The sequence below is a fragment of the Vigna umbellata genome, chromosome 4, assembly GCF_029865625.1.
Source record: "Vigna umbellata cultivar VRB3 chromosome 4, Vumbellata_1.0, whole genome shotgun sequence".
Classification (NCBI taxonomy): Eukaryota; Viridiplantae; Streptophyta; class Magnoliopsida; order Fabales; family Fabaceae; genus Vigna; species Vigna umbellata.
Window position 1 is genome coordinate 28,456,911 of NC_142168.1, and position 12,204 is coordinate 28,469,114.

Consider the following 12,204-nt stretch of genomic DNA (forward strand, 5'->3'; position numbering starts at 1 on the left):
TTTCATAATTTATAAAATTGTCATTTAATTTATATAAAAATTATATTTAACTTAAATTATTCTATTTAAAGTACTATGTTTCAATAATTTTAATTCATTTTTTACAATACGTTTGATCATCTCTCACTCTTTATATATATATATATATATATATATATATATATATATATATATATATATATATATATATATATATATATATATATATATATATATATATATATATATATATTTCATGAATACCATAAATTTCCATTATAAAAGAAATAATGATTATTCAGTTTATTTGTAACTTTTCAAGGATTTTTTTTATGAAATTGGATAGAAAATTGACATGTCTGCAACTGCATCCCGCTGTATCTATTGTCAACAAACTTTAAATAATGTTGAGACCATGACACTTGAACGGTTTCTTAACAAAATTAGCATCTTTTGTACTGTTCTTATAAATAGATTCATTCTATTTTGGAATGATACAACAAGTATATATTATATGTAAATTTCTTATTAGGATCTTTTGAGTTATTATTTTATAAATTCTCTATGTTAATTTTTTTATTTTATTTTTATTATTATTATAATAATAGATGAGTAATGTTTTATTTATTTATTTGAGATTATAAGAAATAATATATTTATATTTATATATATAACATATATGAGTCCAATTTAGATAATGGATTTGAATAAATTTAACTTTAAATGTTCATGATTTTTTAATAATTTTTTAATATGATGTTTAATTTTATCATTTATATTCAATATAAAATTTATACTTATTTTAATTATTCCTAATATATTATATGTCATGGTTATTTATTTATATTATTGTTATACTGTATGTATTAATCACTACCATCTTGAGTCGATCACCTTCGATAAACTGTTTTGGATTGAACATTTTTTACCGAGTTTCTAGATCAGGTTGTTATAGTTATGATATTATTGTATTACATCGGTTTAAGTTGATTACCAAGATGAATAATTTGTTTTAGTATAACTAATAAATTTTTTAATAAGATAGTTTATTAGAAAGAAATTATATCCTTGAGCTTTACGAGTCTCTTTTTAAATCAAAATATAAAAAATTAAAATACACTATTAAAACTAATAAATAAAATTACCAATTCAACCATTATCTTATTTTTCTTTACTTTTTTTCCCTCCATTCCAAATTAATTACTTTCTTTCTCTTTCCTTCCTTTCTTGTTTTTCATCCTTTTTCCGGACAAATCTTAATTAAGACATGCATTAGACTTTCAAGTGTACCAATAAAAATGTATCTTTTTCTCTTCATCTCACAACACAACAGCAACCACAAACTCTTGTAGGATCGAACACACCAAAAAATGTCTGTTCCTGAAGCTGCAGTTCATGTGGCTTTCCTCACAAGTGCTGGTATGGGTCACCTCAACCCATGTCTCAGACTAGCCTCAGTGTTCCTCCGCCATGGTTGCAAACTCACTCTCATCATTCCCAAACCCACTGTCACTCTTGCTGAATCAAACCTCATCTCTCGCCTTTGTTCTTCTTTCCCTCACCAGGTTACTCAAATTGACTTCAACCTCACCCCTTTGGATCCTACCACCGTTAACACCACCAATGACCCTTTTTTCCTTCAGTACGAAACCATTCGTCGTTCCGTTCACCTTCTATCTCCAATCCTATCTTCTCTTTCCCCTTCTCTCTCAGCTTTCATTGTCGATGTTTTCTTAATTTCTCCTATACTCCCCATCGTTGAGAAAATGTTTTGTCCCAGTTACATTCACTCCACCTCGTCAGCTAGAATGTTATCTTTCCTTTCGTACGTTTCTGTTCTTGCTGATTCCGATCCAGCTGCACAACCGCACCCTTCTACGTTAGTTGGTGATGCTATTCATATCCCGGGTATCACATTACCAATACCAAGATCCTCGGTCCCTCCTCCTTTTCTTCTTGAAGGTAGCAACTCTTTTCAGAGAATGATGATGGAGGACAGTCTCAAACTCACGAAGCTCGATGGGGTTTTCATCAACTCGTTTGAGGAACTGGAAGGAGAGGCACTAGTAGCGTTGAATGAAGGAAAAGTGGTTAGAGGGCTGCCCCCGGTATATGGAATTGGTCCCTTAATGACGTGTGAGTTTGAGAATGTAGATCAAGGTCAAAAGGGTTGCATGAGTTGGATACTGGAGTGGCTTAATGAACGTGCTGAAGGGTCGGTGGTGTATGTTAGTTTGGGGAACAGAACTGAGACAAGGAGGGAGCAGATAAAAGACATGACCTCGGGGTTAATAGAATGTGGGTATAGTTTTCTGTGGGTGGTGAAGTTGACGAGGGTTGACAGAGAAGAGAAGGAAGATTTGGAGGATGTGGTGGGGAGTGAGTTGATGAGTAAGGTGAGTGAGAAGGGTGTGGTTGTGAAGGAGTTTGTGGACCAGATAGAGATTCTGGGGCACCCTGCAGTTGGAGGGTTTGTGACTCATGGAGGTTGGAATTCAATAACTGAGAGTATAGGGGAAGGAGTGCCTATTCTGACATGGCCTCAACATGGAGATCAGAAGATTAATGCAGAAGTGGTTAGGATGAGTGGGGTTGGGATTTGGGCTGAGGAATGGGGGTGGGGGACACAAAAGGTGGTGGAAGGGAAGGAGATTGCTAAGAGAATCAAAGAGATGATGAGCAATGAGTCTTTGAGGGTCAAAGCTGGAGAAATGAAGGAGGCAGCAAGGAAGGCTTGTGGTGTTGGTGGAAGTTGTGAGCTTATTATTAAGAGACTAATTGAGGAGTGGAAGAGGAATGCTCAACTCAACTGAGCATTGGCACTCACTACGATTTTGCCGATTCACAGTATTTAGTTTAAGTGTGCGTTTGAATTTCTTTCAGAAAATAACACAGTAGTAATATCAACTGCGTGAAATAGTATGCAAACATCTACTCAAACTGTAATTTTTGGTTTCATTTTCCAATTTGGTTGACTGTTTGTGTTTAATGCTTTTTATTTCTTTGTTACAAAAATATTGCAGTTGGTTTTGGAAATTTATCAAAATCCGATATTCACACTGTTACCATGTTTGCATGAGAAAGTTGCAATGGGAAGAGAGAGAGAGAGAAAGAACTTAAAACAGAACTTTGCAATAAGAAAAATATTTCTTACTTAAAAAGGTGAAGCGTAAAGAGATATATATCGACCTAAACGAAAGCTAAGGCCTAAAATAGAATAACAGAAAGGAAAGGAACTTTAACAGGTCTCATGGAGAGAAAGTGTGGGTTTGGAAGTGATGAAAGTGAGTTTGCAACCACAATTTTCGAACCAATATTGCTGTTCTGAGAGATGGGTTGAGATTGTTAGAAAAATGGTTAAGGAAACATGTTCATAATTCTGTTTTTTATTTATTTTTTCATTGTTTTCCTAGTTTTAAGGAATAAGTTAGTTTTTTATTTTTTTTTTAAGTTTTATAAATGGTAATGTTTTCTGATTTAATAAAGTGAGTTTTCATTGTTTTTCTTCAATATTTTTTCTGTTCGTTTCTGTTTATTCATGTTTTCTATTAAGCAAATTCTACTTTCTTATAAATTGTCAACAACTACATTTACAACCATTTTCTTACCGAACCTTTATAATGGATTTTGAAATAAATTTTTCCCACACAGCTCTTCCAATTTTTAACGAGAAAAACTATAATATTTGGAACGTTAAAATGAAAGCCTCCCTAGAAGTTTTAGATTTTTGGGAAGTCACAGGAGAAGATTATGAAATTCTTCCACGGTCAAAAATCTCATCATGGACTAAATAAAAAGCCACAAGGAGAAGAAAATCTGAAAAACAAAAGCAAAGTGATGTCTTTATGTTGGTGTCTCTACCACTAGCTTTACTAGAATCATGACTCTCAAATCAACAAAAAAAAATTTTAGATTATCTAAAGATAGAATATATTGGAGATGAAATAATTCAAAGCATGTAAGTGCTTAACTTAACGAGAGAATTTGAACTTCAGATAATGAAAGAGTTTAACACAATCAAAGAGTATTCAAACAAATTGTTAGATATTACCAACAAGATAAAATTATTGAAAAGTAATTTGCAAATACTAGAATTATTGAGAAAATTTTGGTGACAGTACTAGAAAGGTGTGAAGCATATTGCTTCGTTGGAGAGCACAAAAAATATTTCTAAAATCACTCTTGCTAAAATGATACATGTCTTCCAGCCCAAGAGCAACATAGATTGATGATGGAAGATTATGCTATTGAATGTGTTCTTCTAGCCAAGAGTCAACAAGCAAAAAGCTACAAGAAGTATCATCCGCCAGAAATCAAAGCAATGAAAATAATTACAACAAAGGAAAGTGTGAAAAAAAATTTATCCTCCTTGTCAACATTGTGAAAAAATGGGTCAGTCTCTATTCAGATCTTGGAAGAGACCAGATGCTAAATGCATGAAGCAGTCATATGCATGAGCAAAAAATCAACATTAAGATGAAGAAGCTAAAGTTGTGAAAAACATAGGAAAACAATAAATGGGGTGAATAATGTTTTTAAAACTTTTCATGTGGCGTTTGATAGGTTTTCAAAAGATTGATAAACAAAAGATATGTTTGGACGATGATGTTTAAAAGGAGCTTTATGAAAACGTTTGAAGAAGAAAAGCAATAAAGCACAAATTGTATACTAGTTCACTCAATCTGAGCTACGTCCAGTTCTTTCTAAAGAACTCTTAAGGGGTTTCACCAATCTTCAAGAAGATTACACAAGTTTTACCTCTCCGGGATTACAAAAAATGGTCATGGTTCACCTAGTCAACACGACTAGTCCGAATTTAACCACTCATGATATACAAGTATTTACCACTTTTGGTTTAACCCTAGACAACACGTCTAGATTATTTAACTCAACTAACTTAAACACCAAATGTTTTAATTCTCTTCAGAATGTACAACACAAACAGTGTTATGAGAAAATACAGATTGATAACTCTCAAAGAGAGGATAGAAACAATATAAAGAAATATGAGATTTTGCTAAGATTTTTCTTTCATAGAAAATATTTCTTTTCAGGCGATATATAAGAATAGTTAACTGGTTTTAGTGTTCACGAGTTCTCAATATCAGTCCTTTTTTTTTTCTTCAAACTTTCGTCTATTTATAACTTTTCTTATGAGTAGACTGTTAGACAAAAAGATTGACTTCATGAAGAACATGTAGCTTTTTGGTTAGAAGTCAGTGAAGTCTACTTTGCAGAAGTATAGTGCTTTGTCATAGCCTTTATCAAAACATAGCCTATATGATGTGGCAGAGCATAAGACTTCAAGGAAACATTCCTAAAATGTTCTTCACATCTCTCAACATCTTTCTCTTGGGTATAGTTATTCTAATCATATCTTTCTACTTTAGTGATATGCACAAATATCAAGAATGAAGTATATAAGCATCAAGGTACTTTGTCATACACACATTAAATATTTTGAATGTTGATAAGCGTTGGGCCGTATTGATGTTCAAAACATTCTATTGTATGTCATTTTTCATTAATAAATGTTTGATTTGGTAAGGCATTCAACATATATGATCTTTAGAAGGTGTAAAACATTAGATGTTTTATCAAAATACACATGCAACATTTAGTGGTCATTCTTTAGATGATTCATTTCATAAGACGTTTGTTTGAACTTAACACTGTTTTGGAAAAATATATTTTAAGCTTCAGTGTTATCATGAGATAGACACTTTTATTCATAAAATGCTTGATTATAAGATGTGGTTCATTTAGGCATTTAGATGTTTATGAAACATTGTTTGTTGTTCATATTGTCTGTTAAATGATTAAATAAGAAAGACAATTTTTTTGTTGGACGTTATTCAAAAAGTTTTGTCTATCAAACAATATAGTCTAGAAAACATTATTATGAGCTTGTCTTTATCTATAAAAGATGTTCTAAAATATTTCTCCTTTAAACACTATTTCTTTAAAACAACTTTAATTCAAAGTGATATTTCAGTTTAATGTTTTTTATTACACTTCAAAACTTGAGTTAGTTATAAATGCTAAAAATATGTTTTCGGAGATGGGCATAAACCAATATTTATAGATGCTGAAAATGGATAAAAAAACCATAGTCCATTGAGAAAAATTACAATAGATCCGATATGCCCACCATGGTTCACGGATGAATCCCATGACTTGCAGCAGAACTGAACGATGTGAGATGTAAAAATTGGACGCGAATCTTGCTACTAAAGCCTCCAAATGACTTGCGAAAGAAGAAATATGACTTCTAATCCTTACAGTTGAAACTCATCAGAATAAAAACCGAGATATGCAACAACCATTTCGAAGTTGAAGCAAAAAGGAACTTCTTCTATAAAGTTCCTTATTTAAAAAAAGAAACAGAGTTATCTTTGATACTTTGTATTCCAACAAAAATAATTTCTTTTGCGTGACGGTGTTTTTCTAAAGTTTCCAGAGGGGAGGAAGGTGATACAAGACAATGAAGTTCTGGCATGCCCTTTATTTTCAATATCAGAAACAGACAACTCAACACTTGTTTCTGACTTCTAGAAAATCAATCCTAGTTTGGAATGAGTGTTATAGCTGGGTTAAGCTGAGAATGATTTTGCCTATAACCAATCCGACACTATTAGGTGGTTTGTATCCGATATATTTTTCTCAACTTAGAAACTTAGAGGTGGTAGACATTGAAATGCAAGCTAATGGATGATGAAATTGAAGAATGAAAGGTCTGAATAAATTTTTGCACTTGATATGGGGACATAAAGGAGTATGTAGACTAGAGGTGTCATTTGAGTCCCTGGCCCATGAGTTGACCCTGACCCCTTCTAAAATCAAGCCCCAATTTTCTAGCCCACTTAATAGGGACTTTTTAAAAGCCCCAACCCCTAAAGCTCCACATAAAATGGGCTGGGGTAGGGTTAGGGTGGAGCTACCCCCAAACTAAATTAATTCACTTTTAATGTTTTTTTAGTTATTTCTTTTATTTACTTTACAAGTTCAATAATTTCCAAAATTTACATGATATTTAATATCTTTTTAATTAAATATAAATGTATAAATATTGATTTTAGAAAAAATTATTTAAAATAATTTTTAATTATAAGCATATTTTAAATATATAATTTTATTATTTTGGAAAGTTAAAAAAGAAAATTTTTATTATTATTTTTATTTAAAAGAAAATGAAAAAAATTTCAAAAAAGAAATTATAAAAGTAACACAGTTGAAAATTTGATTTTTCAATAATCGAATTCTGATATGTATATAAATATTTGAAATATTAATTATGGATAGATTTTAAATTCAAATCTACTGATTGGATGAATTTTTAATATCGGTGTAAAATTTTTATTTTTTATAGTTTGTCATATAAAATTCTTTTGTTGAATGTTTTGTATAGATATATATACATTAAAAAATTAAACCACAAACTTTATAAAGTTTAAAATTAATTTCACGTAATAAAAGAACTAACTTTTTAGTGAAAATCCTTGTTAGGAAAAATTGTTATAAATATCATATATGTTAGTATACAAGATCTACATGTAATCCTAGTGGTTATAAAATCAGATTTTTTTTCTAACCTTTTAGATTAAATTAATATTTTAAAATCAGACTTATCTTTATCCAATAAAGATCGTTTTTATTGAATTATTTATCATAATTGAGCCGATTGCAATAAAAAATAATTAAATAATAGATACAATATTTTTAAATAAATATAATGTTATAATTTATAATACTAAAATTAAAATTATTATTGTATTTAATTATTAACATATAAAATAAATAAAAATTATAATAATTATAATAATAAATAAATTACATCAATGTCTCTTAATAAGAAACTAATAAAAAAGACAAATGAATATAATATGAAATATATGAAAAAAAACATAAAAATATATAAATTGATTTAAATGACTAAATTATAGGTTTCATAAATTTTTCTTAAAAGAATTATATAACTTTATAAATAATAAATATTAATTTTATTAAATTTGGAAAATTAAAAAAATTAAAAAGTTATTAAGTTAAAATTTTAACATGTTCACACCAATTAAAAATAATGTAATTTTGATCACAAATCTTAATCGAATGATATTGATTTAAACTAGTGACAAAATAGATTACCATCTATAAATAAATTCGTTAGTCCATCAAAATTTTACAAATTAAATTAAATTTTTTTAATTTTTAAACCTATTTTATGTGGATATCTCTGAACCGTCAAATTTAAAACCAAAATTAAGAAACCAAAATTAATATGAAAAAATTATCAAAACAAAATTTGGAAATTAAGGATAATTGTATAAAAGCATTATTATTAAACTAATTAATATAGAAACAGTTATGAAGTAGAAAATTAATTTTATTGGTAAAAAAATATAGTTACACATGAATCAATTATGATTATAAGTTATTACTAACAAAGATAAAATGAAAGATAGATAAAAAATACACATGATTTGTGATTACTTGTATGATGATATTATGTTTCTGGACGTTAAATTTTGTAAAAAGGAAAGCCCATGGGCTGGCCCTAGCCTATAGGGCTTTAGGGATTTTTAGCCCTGTGGACTTTTTTAATAAAGAAATTTTTTGGTCCTGTGGACTTTTTTGGCCCCAACCCACGTAGGTTAGAGCCAAATCTTATTAAAGGGGCTCATTTGACCGCTCTAATGTAGACACACACGATGTTCTGTATTATGTTCAAATTAAAAGTTTTGTAATCTTTTGATAGTTTCGTCAGTTACTCTATTATTAAGTTCTCTTGACCATTCATTTACAATCGACGTGGATGTTCTTTTTTATGTAATTTAAAAGCAATGTTTGAACTGTTTCTCCATAACTTTATTATTAGATTTGTGGAGTAGTAATGAAAGCTGAATGATTTCTATTCTTCTAGAGTGTGGAAAGTACGAATTGTTGCCAGAATTACACACAATGGAAGGGGACCTTGAAATGGCTTGAATGGATTGCCATTTGATTCATTGCTATAATTATTTTTCGTAATGTCTAAAATTGTTATTTAATTTATATAAAAGTTATATTTAACTTAAATTATTGCATTTAAAATACTATGTTTCAATAATTTTAATTCATTTTTTATCATACGTATGAATATCATCTCTCTCTCTTTATATATATATATATATATATATATATATATATATATATATATATATATATAAATGTATCTAATTTAATTTATATTTTATTTAAATTTATGGGTTAAATATGTTTTTAGTCCCTAAGGTACATTTTAGTCCTCCTCCTCAAGGAAACCTTAATTTTTGGTCCTCAAAAACTAACACCGTTAAAAACCAGCTGATGTTGCTAACGTTTGTCCAAGTGTGTTCACAGTTTTGCGTCCTATCTCTTGCCACGTTGGTATTTTTTAATGTAAAGTGAGAATATTGGTTTATTAGGTTGATTGGTAAAGTTTGCTTCAAAGTGTATTGTGAAGGGTGAAGAGCGAAGACGAGATTATCATTTAAGGTGGAACACGAACCCTAAGTATTTTCAAGACAATTGTTACTAATTTTAAGTATAAGAACCTCAGTTCATTCGCGTATAAAAATCCCTAATTTTCTAAGCACAACAACCCTAATTTCATTCGCGTAAAAAATCAATTAACACATGTCATCAAACAATTAATCACATGTGGCAAGAGATAGGAAGCAAAACTGTGTGAACACACGTGGAGGACCAAAAATTCTTCATTGAGGAACTAAAAATATATTTAACTTTAAATTTATCATGTAATTAAAATGATTAGCCTTTAACAAAATTATATATAAATAAAGTATATAAAGAAATAATATATATAAAAGATTAATAAAATGATAAACTAATTTTAAGTAATATTGATATCTATTTTATATTTTATTATAATATTTTAAATTTATATTAACTAATTTATAATTTTTAAATTATAATTATACTTTTATAAATTTAAATTAATATAATAAATATGTTATGTTTATTTAAAAGAACCGTGTTTTGGCGTGTAAATACGGGTATTATATTTAGGCATAATACCCAATTTTGTCCCCACTTTGGTTCGGAAATCTCAAGTTAGTCCCTTTATAGAAAAGTGAGTTGAATGGATCCTTACTTGTAATTAATTGACTCTAATGAGTCCCTTCCGTTAAATAGAAGGAAACGGAGTTAGTGGCCTGATGATGTGGCAGAAAGCTTCAGGTTTGCGTGCTTACGTGTCAATACGCAATTCTTTCACGTTGTGACTGCAACACAGAGAGCAATACTTGAAGCCTTAAAGCCAAGTGATTGTAGTACACATTTGCAATACGATCAAGATCAGGCACAACGTGAAACTCCTAAGTGAATTCTACCCAACGATTCTATCCAGAGACACGCCACTTAACAACCACGAAAATTTCAGCTGAGCTAGCCACTAAAAGTAGATCAGAAGGTGATGACGACAGATCAACAAAGTGCGATTTGCGATCTGAATTGCAAACCCTACCAATTAGGAAGAAAGAGTACAACGAAGATAGAAATAGATATATACCTTTTTGACAGAGGCAGACCAAGAGAGGGTGAGGCCGAGAAAGACGATGAAGAAGAAAGGGCCCCACAGATCCCAATCTCTGAGTGCCTTACCAGGGTCCTCGCGGTAAGGGTTAGGGAAGACAACCAGCTTCAGATTGCTCACGATTCTCGAAAGATCGCGCTTCACAGTGTCCCATACGGGCTCTGTGAGGGTGTTGGGGGCGGGTCCGAACCCGGAGATGTCGGAACGCGGAGGCGGGGAAGGGGGAGGAGCGGAAGAGGAGGATTTGGGGACCGTCGGCGGCGTAGGGAGGTTGGAAGAAATGAAGGGGGAAGGGGCGGCGGAGACGGAGACCGGGATGGAGGCGCGTGGGGGACTTGGAGGGCGTGCGGGAGGGACTGATTGGTGAACGCTGGCATTGATGAGGTTCTCGATCTCGTCGATGTCGGATTGGGAAGATGGGTGAAGAGGTATGGTATCGCTGTGCGACATTTTCACACCCAAGACTCACACCCAACCAAGATCAACAACAACACACGCACAAAGATCACTGCACTTATTCTCTTCTTTCCTTCTTCATTTATCTTTCTTCTTCATATAAACTATTATTATTATCGTTACAGAGTCTCTTTCTTCTCTCCGCGCCATTCCAACGGGATGAGACCCAGAGTCTTTTTCTTCTTTCTTCTCCCTGCAGTTCGCTGGCCTCCCAACCAAAAATGGCCATCGCAAACCTGAAGCTTTCTGCAAACAATTGCGTATTGACACCTCACCAAAACAACTGCCACATCATCAGTCCACTAACTCCGTTTCCTTCTATTTAACGGAAGGGACTCATTAGAGTCAATTAATTACAAGTAAGGATCCATTCAACTCACTTTTCTATAAAGGGACTAACTTGAGATTTCCGAACCAAAGTGGGGACAAAATTGGGTATTATGCCTTATATTTACTTGACAAAATGTGCTCATGGAAAGATTCTCAAATCAAATACAAGTATTATTCAAAGTTTGTTGACAAACTGTTCAAGCTCATGGAAAGATTCTCAATATTATTTAAAGTTTGTTTACAAACTTTTCTAAGTGTCAGTGTCACAGGAAAGATTTTCAACGTAAATATAGACAGTTGGTATGCAGAAAAGTACTTGAAAAGTTAAATATATATATATATATATATATATATATATATATATATATATATATATATATATATATATATATATAAAAGAATGTAATAAATGTACTAAATTTTAATTGAGAAAAATAATTTTATTCATAAAAAATACATAACTTTAAAATATTTTAATAATTTTTATTTTAATTTAAAATAAAAAACTTTGAAATTATTTAAATATTTTTAGACTTAAAACTTAAAATCTATAATATATAAAAATATTTTTATCAACTAAAATTTAATATATTTTAAAAGATTATATAAATTAATATATATATATATATATATATATATATATATATATATATATATATTTTGATTCTTATAAATAGAGTTATTCTTTTGGAATGTCACAACTAGCATATATTATATATAAATTTTAGGATCTATTGAATTATTATTTTATAAATTCTTTATGTTAATTTATTTTTATTGTTAATATTATAATAACAATAATAGATGGCTGATGTTTTTTCAAGATTATCTTGAAATGGTATATTCATATTTATGTATATAACACATGA

At 30.3% G+C, this 12,204-nt stretch overlaps 2 pseudogenes; one reads left to right on the plus strand and one right to left on the minus strand.

Moving 5' to 3' along the window:
- Nucleotides 1–1,317: 1,317 nt before the first annotated feature.
- On the plus strand, nt 1,318–3,044 carry LOC124822228 (UDP-glycosyltransferase 708D1 pseudogene; annotated as a pseudogene).
- Nucleotides 3,045–10,028: 6,984 nt separating this feature from the next.
- On the minus strand, nt 10,029–11,631 carry LOC148199775 (protein YIP4a pseudogene; annotated as a pseudogene).
- Between the last annotated feature and the right edge of the window lie 573 nt (nt 11,632–12,204).